General features: G+C 32.6%; 1 protein-coding gene across 3 annotated transcripts in view; it reads left to right on the plus strand.

Annotated features, from left to right (window-relative positions):
- Positions 1-1,775: 1,775 nt before the first annotated feature.
- The window catches only part of LOC118190062 (guanine nucleotide exchange factor for Rab-3A-like), a 107,623-nt gene continuing 93,431 nt past the window's right edge, over positions 1,776-15,967 (plus strand). For 2 of the 3 annotated variants that reach the window (XM_035360753.2, XM_035360755.2), the window contains exon 1: positions 1,776-1,934. The gene's annotated coding sequence lies outside the window, so the exon portion shown is untranslated. The remainder of the gene's footprint in view (positions 1,935-15,967) is intronic. The other variant, XM_035360754.2, reaches the window with a different exon arrangement.

The following is a 15,967-nucleotide window of genomic DNA, read 5'->3' on the forward strand; positions in this document are numbered from 1 at the left end:
GCAATTTCCTTTCACTGCATATGTTAATATATATATATATATATATATGTGTGTGTGTGTGTGTGCAAGATAATATGTTTTATGATTTAATCTATAGTTATTTAATTTTTTTATATTTTTCTTCCTATGGCTTTTGTTAAAAGTTTGTTATATTTTTACTCACTGCTTATTGGTATCTACGATACATAGTATATTTGTAGCTACGTGATAGGTATAATTCCTGAATAAATAAAATTATTGATATAATCATGGATTGGTAAAAATTAAAATTCTTTTTGATTCAAATTCATTAGGAATATTAAACACGCATACGCGGTACTATATTTCAGTGATTTGACTTATGACGTTGTTGCATAACCTTTTCAGACAAAATAATGTATTTTAATCATAATTTCCTGTTAACAAATAGTTTACAAACATGTAACCTTTTAGAAAATTTCCATTTTGCAAAACATCATACGTAAAATTATGTTTACGTTTCTCCACATACCTGAAGTTTTGAAAAGGTCATTTCTTTCTGTGTTTAAAATATCCATTAACGTTCCCCGTTTCTTTTTTCCATAATCTTTACTAAATCCAGCAGCGTAATTTTTCGAAAAATTTCACCACTTACTTGAACTCGATTTTTTTTTCTACCGCCATCCTCAGTAATAAGCACGTGCGAAGCAGCCCCTTTGACAACAAACTACCCCTTCTCCTGAGCCTGGAGCAATGTAGAGGTGAGATAGACTGGTTGCTATGCAATAAACGTCACTTCCGCACGGAATTTCCACTTCACTTTCCGCCGCCGAAGGGGCCAGACTCGCTCTCCCTTCTGCTGTCGAGTGGAAAGGGAATCCCGACTGGTTTTCCGATAACGATCTCGACCGGTGTCCAGACTAGACCCCATAGAATCTTTTCAAAATTCATGACGTAACCCTTCAAAATTGATTCCGTCCCTTTTTCGATATCAAAATTATTAATTAAGTCCTTCAGTGTTTTTAACTTTTTACATTGTGGAAGGCAGTTTACCTCTTGTTATTCTGAGAATTCGACACTAAATTTTACCTTTTTGCCGAACCCTCTTTTTAATGATAATTATTTAATCTTTGATGATGTAGGGATAAAGGCCTTAAGCCTTATGAGCCTCGTAATTGAACGCTTCCTTGATCCTTGAGATAGGGCGCAATTTCGTATTTCAGAATACGAGTTCCGAAAGGACAGTAGAAAAAGATAGGACAAAATAAAATTAAAATAAATATCCCAAATGTAATAGATGTAAAAAAAAAAAAAAAAAAAAAAAAAAAAAAAGGTCTGTATTTCAGATTACGAGTTCGGAAGGCCAGGAAGAAAAGATGGGACAAATTATTGTTGTGTAATTTCTCTATGAGGCTTTAGAGACAGATAAAGTGGCATTGATTATTTTTATTTCATTAATGTTTTCTGAAGCTATTAAACAATTTAAATGTTTTAAACAAATCGCATTATTTGAATAACACAAGTTTCATGATATACGATTACGAAAGCTCCATTTTAATATGCTATAGTTCTAATTGCAGTTCGCAGTCTTATTTGTTTTCTGATGTTAAACAACGAAAAACAGATTATCGGTACCAAAATAATTTTCATTACCTCACAAAATTAATGATTTCTCTTAAATTACTATTTCATACTCTTCTCATACCGATAACGCTACACGAAGCTTTGAACATCCTGGTTATCTTGGCGTCAACCAACGAGATATATACTGTTATATGAAGTCGTTGGCGTCAACCAAGAAACACCGCCGCCAAATATGGCACGACAAAGTTGCCATAAAACGGAGTTAAGCATCCATTACTTAACGCAGGCCGTAAATTGTAAGTCTCATTCTTAAAATGTGAATGGCAATGGAGACGTGTGGGTGTTTTGAATCGTCTTAATCTTGTTATATTCTAAAAGAGGCTTTCTTGTATGTAAGTTTACGAAATATTTCGTTTCTTTTCCGGTTTATAAAAACAAATATCGGTCATATAAAAACAAAAAATCATGTGTATTTGTTGACACTATCAGAGAGTTCGAAGTGAATGATTCTTTTGCGTTGTGTATTAGTGGTTTAAACGGTTGTTGACATTCCGCGTTAAGTGACGTATTTGCACTTACAGAGGACTGGAATATTTCATTAATGCGATGGGAGCCGAATAAAATGTGATAATCAACATTTTTCTGAAGAAATTAATTTCCTTATAAATTTACGCTTATGTCTAAACCTTTGTAATATTAAATTAAAGTGGTTTAATTTAAAAATATTTCAAATTAAAATTACTAGCGATGTGTGTCTATAATTTTTCTGCATATGGAAGTGATATTTTTATTTTTAAACCATTTCGTCTAATATCCTCGGTCAGATTGTTAATTTTTCTTGAGCTAAGGTAAATATTTATGGACATACTTTTATACAATTGTTTAATTTTTCACTTCCTCCCTCCCCGATTTTATGCACACGTACTGATTAAAATTTGTGTACACGTACTGATTACATGTATATGAACGGTTTTAAAGCTTTCAGTTTCCTGTCTTTTTCTGGAATTAATTCAATTTATTGTTTTATTCTATCACCCTTTAGTTCCTAAGGCAGGTTGGATAATTAAACTTCTTATGGTGATGTCTTATAGTTTCAGTATTGTTTCTATAAAATCTGACATTTATGTATATAGTTGAGCACTGGGCTAATCTTTGGAATATGGTAACAGGTAGTTTGGCGACATTTTGGTAAGGCGATAAAAGTTACTAGCTAGGACTTTAGTAGTGTACATGGATAAAGTCAAGAGTGTGCACAATGCCATTTTTGTGCAATTCTGGGATGTTTTTTTAAGTGAAAATAGGTCAAGGTGTACATGGATGATACCGTGTATGTGCAATTCTTGAAAACGCGGCAAGCAGTTTGCGATTCTGCACTTTCTCCCAATTTCGCACCTAATCTTTGTCATTATTAAGCATTTTTGTTCCATAAAAGTTCTAGTATAAGCGTAATTCGGCTAGCAGATTGTTGGAAAAAATGTTGAGTAAAAAAAAAAAAAAAAAATGCCTTTACTTCGTGAAAACAAAATGGCGTCCAAAACAAAACTAGCAGGTTGCTGTAGCAGGGTTGGTTGCCAAATTTTCGTCAAAAAATCACCAAGTTACCATAATCCAAAGATTAACCGAGCACTGTTTATGCATTTCTTGTTCATATGTTGTTTTGTGTTGGTTCTGATTCAGTTCTGTCTATTTTAATAATAAAATATTTCCATTAATCTTTGGATTATGGTAACTTGGCAGTTTTTTGGCGACCAACCCTGCTACAGCAACCTGCTAGGTTTTTTTGTGGGCGCCATATTATTTTCACGAAGTAAAAACATTTTTTTTTTTAGCTCAACATTTTTTTCCAACAATCTGCTAGCCGAATTACGCTTATGCTAGAACTTTTATGGAACAAAAGTGCTTAATCGTGATGAAGATTAGGTGCGAAATTGGGAGAAAGTGCAGAATCGCCCACTGCTTGCCGCGTTTTTAAGAATTGCACATACACGGTATCATCCATGTACACGTTGACCTGTTTTCACTTAAAAAAACATCCCAGAATTGCACAAAAATGGCATTGCGCACACTCTTGACTTTATTCATGTACACTGCTAAAGTCCTAGCTAGTAACCTTTATCACCTTACCAAAATGTCGCCAAACTACCTGTTACCAAATTATTCCAAAGAATTAGCCAATATTTCTTTTATGCATCGTATAACTTTGGTTAAATGTCGCTTTTATTTAGGTGCCGCTTGTAGAGTGGTTAGTTTCTTTTTTTTTAAGCTGTAGATGTGAAAAATGTCCAATGCCCTCACTGGAACTTGAACCCTGGAGTTTTCGAGTACGCATTGAGTATGCTTCTAGTTACACCTGGAAGGTGTGAAGAAAGGAGGGAGAAAATAACTTATAGAATTAAATGATACAAAATGTCACAAAAGCTAATGGCATTCTCATTAAAAGATAAAATTCAGATCTTAAAAGAATTTGATGAGATTACTAGTTTTATGAAAGTTGACTTGATGAAGAAACTGGATATTCTTGTGACAACACTAAAATTTGTTGTTTATGATAGAAAAAAAGTTGAAGAAAGAGTAGAAATTTATGGACGGTCTGCTTCAAAAAAATTGTGTGTTAAAAATTGAAAGTGTCCCGAGGTCAAAGCCATTTTCCTAAATTTTTCATATAGTTTCATGCATCGAGTATTCCAGTGAATGGCCCCATGTTAATCTAGAAGTAAGAAAGCTCTTATTGAATGTGAAGGAAACTTGCTTTTCAACTGGACGGCTGTATAAATTTCAACTGTGACATGAAATCTCATGACATATTAGAAAGTGAGAATCAAAAAGTGTTACTGCTGAGTTGTTGAAAAGCGGTTTGAGAATTTATCCATCAAACTAAATAGGTGTGAATTAAAAGACATTTTTAATGTGTTTGAAACTGCTGCTGTGCAGGGGATTTTTGAAACCTACTCTTCATTAATGGGGAAAACTGTAGGAATCCTAGATTACAAAGGTGACCAGTATTATAGAGCTAAGCAAAGTAAAGACTGTCTGACTGTTTTAGTTTGTGCAAAGCTAATGGTATGGAAAAGTCACTTAGTGCAGTCACTTTGGGGCAGTTTGGCAATATATTTCAAAAATAAATGTGATTCAGTGAATTTTCAGATTAGAACTTGCATTGGATATGGTTACCTAAAGAATTGTTGCACATGTCTGCTATAGTTTGGCGACTTCTACTGAGGTGATTGTGATAATACAGAAGTACCAAAATGACTGCTTTAGTTATAGAAAATTAACAAAAACCAAGGTGTCTTAAACATGTTAAAATTCTGCCATTAGAATACACAGGGCTGATCCTAGCAAGGGCAAGATGGTGCACAGCCTCTGGGCAGCTAAATTTAAGGGTAGTAAAGTGATTATCAAACATATTATATTTCTGGCAGCAATTTGTGGGTGGCCAATTTTAATTTGCACTTGTGGAGGCCACCGATCTAGGATCGGCTCTGAAAATATAAAGCAAATACAAAAGCGTATATGACTATGGACATTTTTACAGAAGGGCTCAAGAAAGTAGACAAAACTGCAGAATTTTATTTTTTATGGACCAGTATACCACCCATCATCAAATGATAGATTTCTTGCAAAATGCAAAAGTTGTTATCTTTCTGGCAAATTGTACTGGTGTGGTAAAACCTTTAGATCAGTAAGAATATGTCAGTAAGTATATGACAGTAGGTATACATATCTGTAAGAATTCAAATAGTTCTTAAAAATATCACTGCAGGAAATATACGGAAAGATTGAAGCATTCTTGAGGCTGTGAATATGATTTCACTTGGATTCATATAAAACCAAAAAGCGTTAAAAATTGCTTCATTAAAGAGGGATTTTCGAATCCAGAGTCAGGTGAAAGTGGTGAAAGTAAAAATGATTATGGATGAAAAGATCGGAAACTACTGGGCTTACACATTACAATCAAGGAATATATAAATTGTGATACAAGTGTAATGACATCAGCACGTGCAATTGAAGAACTGATTGAAATTATTTATTAGATGAACATTTAAGTAGCAGGGATGAAGAATAAAATGAAGAAATGATCCCACCTTCTTTTCAAAAGGCTAGCCGACAAACAGCCAAGTGATAAAGTCACTGAACACTGGTAGTTCAGTCTGGGTTTGAAGCTCGGCTCTTTTCTTGGTTTTCCGTGTGTGTGACGTGTATACAAGTCACTATTCCTTAGAATGTCCTCCATGAAGGCAGGTTGTTTCATTTATAGTAACCTGAGTAGTTGAATGCTATGGAAACCCTATTATGTTGCATGATTGCGGTGAATTTGAATGATAGGTAAAGATTTGGAAAGGCTTGTTTGTGTTGGATTTTGGACAAGAACGATGTTTTGTGGTTTACATGGTAAAATGAAGGAATGTTGTTAGTTTAATTTGAAGTTTCTTTGCAATTTGGAACAAAATGGGGAAAAAAGCATTAATTGGCTGGTGTGTAAATGAAAAATTTACTTCGTAGTATCTTTGTTATAAGTGTCCTGTTTGTAGAAAGAAAATGCATATGGTCATATGTCGGAGGATACCTGCTCTACAGAGAATATTTTTTACTCTTATTTTTGCGAATTTATGTCGCGATACCAGTATACAGATTCTAGTTCAGATAATTTTAGAAAGTTTTTGGATGCTGTTAAGGAATTTTGTTTGACTGAAGACATGGAAAATTTGTAAATAAGGTCACTCGGACTAATCTCACAAATTTATGCTTACGTGATTGTTTTTCCATAACGAGGTATTTTATTTAGTGAATAAGTGAAATTAAGAATTGAAATTTTTAGGTGAAAATCTCCACATGTTTTATTATGCTTATGCGTAAAGCATACAAAAAAAAGAAAAATGTTTGTGGATTTGAAGTCCAGATTTTAGATTATTCCGGATAACGGATGTTTGGATTTTGTACTACATATCTTGCATGGAAAAAGACGAATGAAAAAAACATGAGCAGCTGTGGATGCATCATATTAAAATAGATGTAATGATATTCAAATAAATGTTTCTATCCATAGTTGGCTAAAAGTTTATGCAATTTCAGTGGGGTTGAGAATAATCAAAGTACTAAATATGGTAATTCTGCCTGGAGATGAAATTCTAGTATTGCAAATTTTGTGCAGGTGACGTGACTTTCTTGTGAACTGAACACAGGAATATGCCTTAACACTCTTATTTATTGTAATGCATGTAAATTGTAAACTCAGCTAAGAAAAGAAATGCGAGTTAGTGCAATGACTTTAAATTCTGTCATGTGTGCATTTTCTGTGGTACTTTTCCGTTTCGCTGGCGCAAATCTCGCCAAGCAGACTTTATTGGTGACAACACACAGTATACACATAAAAAAATGTTAACAAATGTTATTTTAAGAAATTTTTATTTCAAAGGCATGAACATTTTAATATCGTTTAAAATTTTGTAAAAAGACAATAAATTTGTAAAGACGTTAATTTAAGAATTTACTATGCTTTCATGGTACAACATCCTGATTCGCAGTTTCTTATCACATGACCCGAATTGATCTCATCTTACATAAACTATGCTACAAAAATCTAATTCTCTCAGTAATTATCTACATTAATTTCAAGTTAAATCTTAATTTGGAATACAAGTTTGAATGCAAGAATTATTTCAATTCGTACAAATACCTAACTCAGAAATTATGTAAAATCACAGTGCTTTACTTCACTAGTGCATTCTCGGTTGATCTTTGGATTATGGTAACTTGGTGATTTTTTGACGAAAATTTGGCGACCAACTCTGCTACAGCAACAAAGACATGTTTCTTTTTATTTACTGAACACTTTTTCCAACAATCTACTAGCCGAATTAAACTTATGCTAGAAATTTTATGTAACAAAACTGCTTAATCATGACAAATATTAACTGCAAAATTGGGAAAAAGTGCAGAATCGCAAACTCCTTGCACGTTTTTCAGAATAGCACATACACATAAACTATTTACACGTCGACTTATTTTTACTTAAAAAAACATCCTAGAATTGCACAAAAATGGCATTGCACACACTCTTAACTTTATCCATCTACACTGCTATTTTCTCATAAATTACAAAAATTTGCACGAAAATGCAAAAAAATTCAGTGAATCTTTAAACTCGATAAAAATCACATATATGAAATTACCTGATCGCGAAAAAGTATATACCCTTTCCGAGGATGAACATTTCCACGTATAAAATAAATAAAATATCCAAAAACTTTTACCTCTAAATTATCTATTATATTATAAACGTCACCAACGAAATCATACCGCAAACATTAAAAATAATTACAAATACTTAGTGTCAAATATTTAAATTATTTCCATACACGTTTACTTCAACTGAAACGTATACCAAATTCTTACAAACATAAAATTCACAAAATAACTATCATTTAATTAAAATATCACTAAACCATGTACACGTCGACTTATTTTTACTTAAAAAAACATCCCAGAATTGCACAAAAATGGCATTGCGCACACTCTTCGCTATATCCATGTACACTGCTTTTTTCTCATGAATTAGAAAAATTTCACGAAAATGCATGAAAATTTTGTGAATCTTTAAATCCGGTAAAAAGAACATATATGAAATTACCTGATCGCGAAAAAGTATATACCCTTTCCAAAGATTAACATTTCCACGTATAAAATAAATAAAATATCCAAAAACTTTTACCTCTAAATTATTATATTATAAACGTCACCAACGAATTCATACCGCAAACATTACAAATGGTTACAAATACTTAGTGTCAAATATTTAAATTATTTCCATGCACGTTTACTTCAACTGAAACGTATACCAAATTCTACAAACATAAAATTCACAAAATAACTATCATTTAATTAAAATATCACTAAACCATGTACATGTCGACTTATTTTTACTTAAACAAAATCCCAGAATTGCACAAAAATGGCATTGCGCACACTCTTCGCTATATCCATGTACACTGATTTTTTCTCATAAATTAGAAAAATTTCACGAAAATGCATGAAAATTTTCTGAATCTTTAAATCCGGTAAAAAGAACATATATGAAATTACCTGATCGCGAAAAAGTATATATCCTTTCCAAAGATGAACTTTTCCACATATAAAATAAATATCCAAAAACTTTTACCTGTAAATTATCTATTATATTATAAACGTCACCAACGAATTTATACCGCAAACATTACAAATGGTTACAAATACTTAGTGTCAAATATTTAAATTATTTCCATGCACGTTTACTTCCACTCAAACGTATACTAAATTCCTACAAACATATAATTCATAAAATAACTATCATTTAATTCAAAAACACTACTTAAAATATAAATAAGCACATGCATTAAATTAATAAAAATCAGCTTACCATTCAACCAATTCTTTTGAATTATCAGATAAACGCATTAAAAATTTAGAATTCACTTTAGACAGCGCCATGCAATCTGAAAATTAATCAACACTACTTCACACAACACACAATGAAGCTTAATACAAAATAATAGACTGCTACAGATATTTTTCCAAATTCCCCCCCTTTTCCGATTAAAGAACTGTAATTCGTCCATTAATATCACATGACATATCTCATGATCTCTCATTTACCTCGCACAACATAATGCGTAATCAGAACTGAGTACTTCTCACATTATTACCAAAGTCCTAGGTAGTAACCTTTATCGCCTCCAAAATGTTGCCAAACTACCATTTACCATATTCCAAAGATCAGCCGCATTCTCATTAGAATTGATGAACCCTTGGCTTCACCTTTTGTATATTTTCCCCTTCGGGTGACTGGTGTGATTGCATCGTAATTGACTTAATTACCGCAAATGCCCTTACGATATAAAATTGAACTATCTGGGTAAAAATTCTATGTAATTATATGCCAGTATTGAAAGAAACAATCAATCTGATAAGAAATGGCTGGGACTTGTTTTGAAAATGAGGCGTAAAAGATTACCAGCGAGGATATTTCGTTTGGTATCAGTCGTACCATTTTTGGCGACTTTATCGCTTGTGTCGGGAAAATGGAAAAGTACCTTTTATGTATTCAAATTTAGTGACTGGAAATGTTATACAGTAGAAGTCCAGAAATCCGCAGAGCTTGGGACCAGAGGTTGTGCGGATTTCAGGACAGAAAAGATAAATCATAATATTCAGACTAAAAGTGCAAAATAAATAAGGCGTATTAGATACATTTAATTAAATTATTATATACATTATTGCAATAACTTATTATATGCGTTAAATTATTATTACATATATAAATTGATTATATTATTAATTGTATTATTACCGTAATTTCCGGAAGAAAGGCCGCATCAGCGTAAACGCCGCACTCGAGAAAAATGGCGGGAGAAAAACAGAAACGCCACAGTAGATTAAATTGCGCGTGACATCGTCGTGGGCCGTATAGATGCAAAATCTCAACCTATGTCCTGATATATGACATATCAGTTAAGAAAAATGCATGAAATGAAACCATAACTCAACAATAAATGCAACTCAAAAATAAATGCAATTCTAGGAGCAATGCACCTAGAAGTTCCAGTCTAGGTGTGGACACTTGTTTAATGGGAGCAACATTGGTTTTAGCAACCACCAAATTGACTTCATTTCTGTTGTGAGATGTTGGTTGAACACAATAGATGACAGCGGCATAAGTAGATTCTGACACATCACAAAAACATGCAGATAGATGTAGTTAGACGTAGTTTGAAGCCACCTCGAAATTTTAACATTTCTGAGGACCTTAAGATCTTCTTGAAGTCACTGCAATTTCTCTTCCCATTCTTCAGGCAGTGGGACATCCCAGTCAAGTTTTAAAAACCACAATGGCTGATAAAACATTTTCAACTTGACTGTACAAGGTGATAGCAAGCCAAGAGGATCAAAGATTTTAGAGGATTGAGAAATGAACCTTCTTTTAGTAATTACAATCCCGAAATCCATAGAAATGTTAAATAAAAATACGTCTTCTGTAGATTTCCAAAATAGCCCTAAAGTTTTGGCACATTCATCTGAGTGAACTTCCAGGTCACCTTTTTCATGGTTATCAATGGATAAATTTTAGAGAAGCTTAGAGCAGTTTGATCTCCATTTCCTTAAATTGAATCCACGTTTCTCTAATAGCTGTGAAAGCTTAGAACATAGGTCAACTGCTTCCTGTAAACTTTTTGATCCAGATAAACATTCATCTACATAGAAATCGTTTTTTAAGAACGGAAGATACATGAGGATGATTCTGTTCTGCATCCAAAGCAACTTGCCACAAACAGTGTGTCGCTAAAAATGGTGCAGGTGTAGTGCCATAAGTAACTGTACATAATTTATATGTCTGCATTTTTAAATTAACAGATTCTCTCCAAACAATTCTTTGTAAATGTTGATCCTCATTATCTACTAAAATCTGGTGGTACATTTTTTCTATGTCAGCAGAAAAAGCTATTTTATGTATACGAAAGTTGAGCAATATTGAAAATATATTTCGTTGTAGTGTTGCACCTACTCTTAAAACAGAGTTCAAAGAAACTGAATTTTTAGGTTTACATGATCCGTCAAGTACTACACGAAGTTTAGTAGTAGAGCTACTTGTTTTAACAATAGCATGATGCAGTAGATAATATATTTGATTATTTTCTTCAGTCTGAACAACTGGACCCATATGATTTAAAGTTTTGTATTCTTGCATGAACTCCTTGTATTGCCTACCAAGTTCTTTATCTAAATCAAATTTTCTTTCCATGAATAGAAGACGAGAAACAGCCAAAGGTTGGGAGTCGCCTAACTCTTCAGTTTTACTGAAAATGGGCAGTCAGACAACAAATCTGCCGTTTTCGTTTACTCGATAATTTTCTTTAAAATGATTCTCACAAAACTCTTCTTCAACTGTTGATTTCTGATTTTGGAACGTTAATTCTTCCAACTCCCTAAAAAGCTTAAGTGTTGCATCAACGTTATCCTCAATATGTAAAGTAATGCGATTAATACTAATCGGATGTGGACTATTTATTGCCTTCTGTTTTTATTCTGCCCGATACAACCCAATAAAAAATAGTATTTTGCACAATTACATTTTTATAGCCAACAATCTGCCCTGGCTGAAGCAGAAAAAAGAAATAGTCAGCTCCAATTATCATGTTTATTTGTTTGGGCATACTGAAATTCGGATCTGCAAGATTAATTTAATTTAAATAATCAAGGTCTTTGCTGTCAATCTTTACTGAGGGCAAATGTGAAGTTAATTTTTTAAGAATATATGCTTGTATTAAAACACCATTTGTTTTAAACTCGGATTTTGGAAACAATTTACATAACCACGAGTCAAAGCTGCTTCAGAATCACCAAGTCCCTTTATGCAAATATGGGCATTTTGTCTGCGTATATTTAATAATAGTTGAATAAATGATCCACTGATGAAAGAAGCTTCACTTCCACTGTCAAAAATAATGAAACATTTGTGACCTTGACCAGTAGAATCGTAAATTATTACTGCCACTGTTGGTAAAAATGAAGTGTTCTGACCCTGAATAGAAAAACTCAAAATATTATTTTGTTCATCTGAATTAGAAATTTGTTCATCAGATGGAGATGAATTTGACACCACTACGTTATTACTTTTTTGCTTTACAAATAGAACATAAAGTTTGCAATAAACAAAATTTTACTTGATGATTTCAAAAACAATTGAAGCATAATAAATTCTTCCAGATGATATTTTTCCTAGTCGTAATATCTGCACCTTTAAATTTATAACACTTTGATAAAGTATGAGAACCATTGCAGTACTGACATTTTTAGAACGGAATGTTTATTATTATGTGAAACATTCTTAGAAACAGAGCACTGATTTTTATGCAATACTCGTTTTTCAGTATTATGAGTGTTTAACATTTAGAGTGAAACGCATCTTGAGTTTAAGAATTCCAAAAAACATGCTAAGATGGGAAATTCTTCTTCACCATTTTTTAGTGACCATAAATGGGGCATTTCCGGATCGACCTTTTCTAACAAAAAATAAATTAGTCAAACATTTCTAGACGAAGCCTTTTTGCAAAGAGATTTTAATCCACAGATAACTTCATCAGATAGTTTTCTTAGATTAACAGAATCAGCGCTAGTAATTTTGGGTTGCTCAAGAAATGTTCTGACTAGCGACATGACAATTTGATTTTTTTCTATCATAACGATTCATCAGTTTGTCCCAAGCCTCATCATATGTAGTTTCGGAAATGGGAATGTGCTTAATAATAGCAGCTGGTTCGTTTGTTAAAAGTCCTATCAAATATTGGAATTTCTGAATTTTTGCTAATGACTGACTGGTATGAACTGTCGTCATGTACAGATCTTTAAAATTAAGCCAATCAGTATAGTTACCATTGAAACTCGAAATGTTCAAATGAGGAAGTTTAAAGCTAGCCTCAACTGCAGTGGGATTTGAAATCAAAACATTTCTGACCGTTAACGATTCAATGGCGGATTGATATATTACTTTCGTTTCAAAATATTTAGCTTTGAATTCAGCAATTTCAGAAGCTTCTTCGGGTAAAGTGGTATCATATTGATCAAATTCCTTAAATATTTGTTCAATTCTTTCTAATCACGCTTTTAATTCCGTTAAACTTAACTGATTACTGAAACTATTGTGAAGCCTTGTTAGGGTAGATTTCATTCGTCCTCTTAATCTTTTAAGATCAGCTTCATTTAATTCTGTCATTATTACCATGAATAATGATTAATAAGCACAAATAACTTCAATAAGATGTCATATTGATCAAATTCCTTAACTATTTGTTTAATTCATTCTAATTGTGCTTTTAATTCTGTTAAACTTAATTGATTACTGAAACTATTGTGAAGCCGCGTTAGATTTCGTTCGTCCTCTTAATCTTTTAAGATCAGCTTCACTTAATTCTGTCATTACCATTAATAAGCACGAATAACTTCAACAAGATACTTAAACAGCAAAATATATTTCCGCTTATCTTTCTAATGTCTTGCAGATGATTTGCAGTACTAGTACTTAAAAGTTCCTGAAATACAGTTCTAAAGCATATAATTACAACATATTGGATATCATTAAATGACTCACCTGGGGAACCAAATATTTGCCTTGAACTAAAAAGCATCAGCTTTATTGATAGCTGATGTTTTTTAGTTCAAGGCAAATATTAAATTGTAACTTTATTGATGTTCTTAAACATGAAATATTTAAGAGAAAATTTGCCTGCAGCACAGTGTGGCTAACAATGATATTCTAGTGAAACATAAACATGAACAACTTTTGCCATTCACACAAACTCAATAGTAAAATAAAGCATATTGCCAGTAACAAGATGATTGTAAATCACAACATAAAATTAAACAGTGAGAAAATAAATAAGACAAAGGCTAAGAAAAAAAGAAATGCAAATATTAAATATACATCCAACAGCCACTATGTTAGGTAAACGTATATGTCTCGTAACAAATAATTATTCTATGATTGAAAATGAATTCTATGATTGAAAAATTCTATGATTTGAAATTTGTATTCATGTTATTTATTAAGATCATTTAGTATTTGTTGAAAGATTTTATATGCATATAAATTCATTTATGTTATTATACTTTGAATTAGAACCCTAAATTTAATGAAAAGCGTCTTTTAAAAAGAATAAAGATGTGCATTTTAAATCTTTGAAGAAAATTTATCAATCAGTACACATATACTAAAATATATCTTTAGTTAGTATTAAATATCCTGTTATATACATGTAAGTGAAATTACAACTAAGTGAAGTAAACTTAATGCTCAGAAATTTTTTCAGATATTTGTTTTAAAAGACAAAACATTAGAAAATAGTCATGAAGCTTAAAAAGTATTAAAAATAATTAATTATTAGCAGAAAAACACATTCTTTCATGTTTTATTTATCTTCTCTGTTATAAACTAAGGAATGTTGCTTTATTTATTCATTCTGTTACCTATGAAAGCGTTATATTGTTACGTTTGTCTTTATGTATGCGTTTGTGGATTTGGAGTGAATAACAACACTTTGTGAAGTATCGGAACACAACTTATTTGCCAGTATTACTCAGGACAGCTCCAAAATCATATTTGCAGTCATCGAAGAATTGCATAAACACGCTGAAACAATCAGCAATACAGCCTTCAGGCTATAAGGGTGAAGACAGCTTCACGTCAAAGCACCAGAGTACAGCTCCCAACTCTGCTCAGTCGTTCTCAAAATTCTATGTACTCTTTACATTACAACTCGCGATGTACTCCACAATACATTAGAGTACAGCTCCTGACTCGGTTCTGTTATTCTCGGAGCTCAACTCGCTCAAAGATAAAACTCAACAATGCACTAACTCATGATACACTAAGAGACTCTCCTGATGCACTCAGTGACCAACTTGGCACTAAATTACGAGACACTCGCTCACTGACCTTTAAATGAATTGACTAGGCACTGACTGTGTACCAGCAAGGTTTATCTAGCTTTTGGCTTGCGTTCAAGAACATTCTGGGCCTAACTGGTAAGAATTCATTCCAGAAGGTCCTCCATCAGTCTATGGCATATTGCCAATTTCGTCGCCAAGATTCTGGCCAGATATGGCAACCCTGCCTTCCCTTACCATTTTTTGGTAACCCTAAACCTGCTTTGGGGAAGCTATCCTACCCTGGCTGAACATTTCGTAAAAATATCTTTATTTGCAGTTCTATGTTATTACTGTATTTAATATGTTTTTTGATACTAGTGTTTATATGCAGGAATTTATAAATCTACTTAACCTTTGTGTTTTTTTAGTAGTTTTCTGTTAAAATTAAGCAAAAACGGCAGTTTTGGATTGGTATATATTTTGAATAAAACTATCTTTTTCCAGAGCAGTTGGGCATAAGCCCCCTCTCCTTAAGCAAAAAATGTATGCTAGTTTGCTCCCCAAAAAAGAGGGTTATATGGCTAATTGTCCTTGAAACTGGGAGCTTTGTTTAAAATCTATGCCAATATTAAGTTTTTCCTGCCCCTAATTTTAAACTTAACACTGCTGTGTTTCTCTCTCGCTTAGATGGGTGTATATTGTCCTAATTTTCATGAGTCTGTATGAATGTCCTTGTAAACCATTGTTCTGAAAGAGTCTTTTAAATGAAAGTTTCCCACCACCATAAATATCGTCTGCACAAACAGTTTGCGTTGACATCTTTAATCATATTTTGTCAAAAGGAATTTTGGCATTGAAAGAAAGAGACTTGCTTTAGAACACAGTTATGTAAAATTTGTAAAAAATTATCGTTATCATTAAATAATAGGTATCTGAAATGGAAGTATCATACTACCGGATTAGAACCATCATTTCCTTCCAGTTCTGCTGCAAAAATTCAGCTATAGAATGTCGCCAAATCAGGTGT

Source organism: Stegodyphus dumicola, chromosome X2 (assembly GCF_044657685.1).
Source record: "Stegodyphus dumicola isolate Sdum_Otavi_A_Nest chromosome X2, ASM4465768v1".
Lineage (NCBI taxonomy): Eukaryota > Metazoa > Arthropoda > Arachnida > Araneae > Eresidae > Stegodyphus > Stegodyphus dumicola.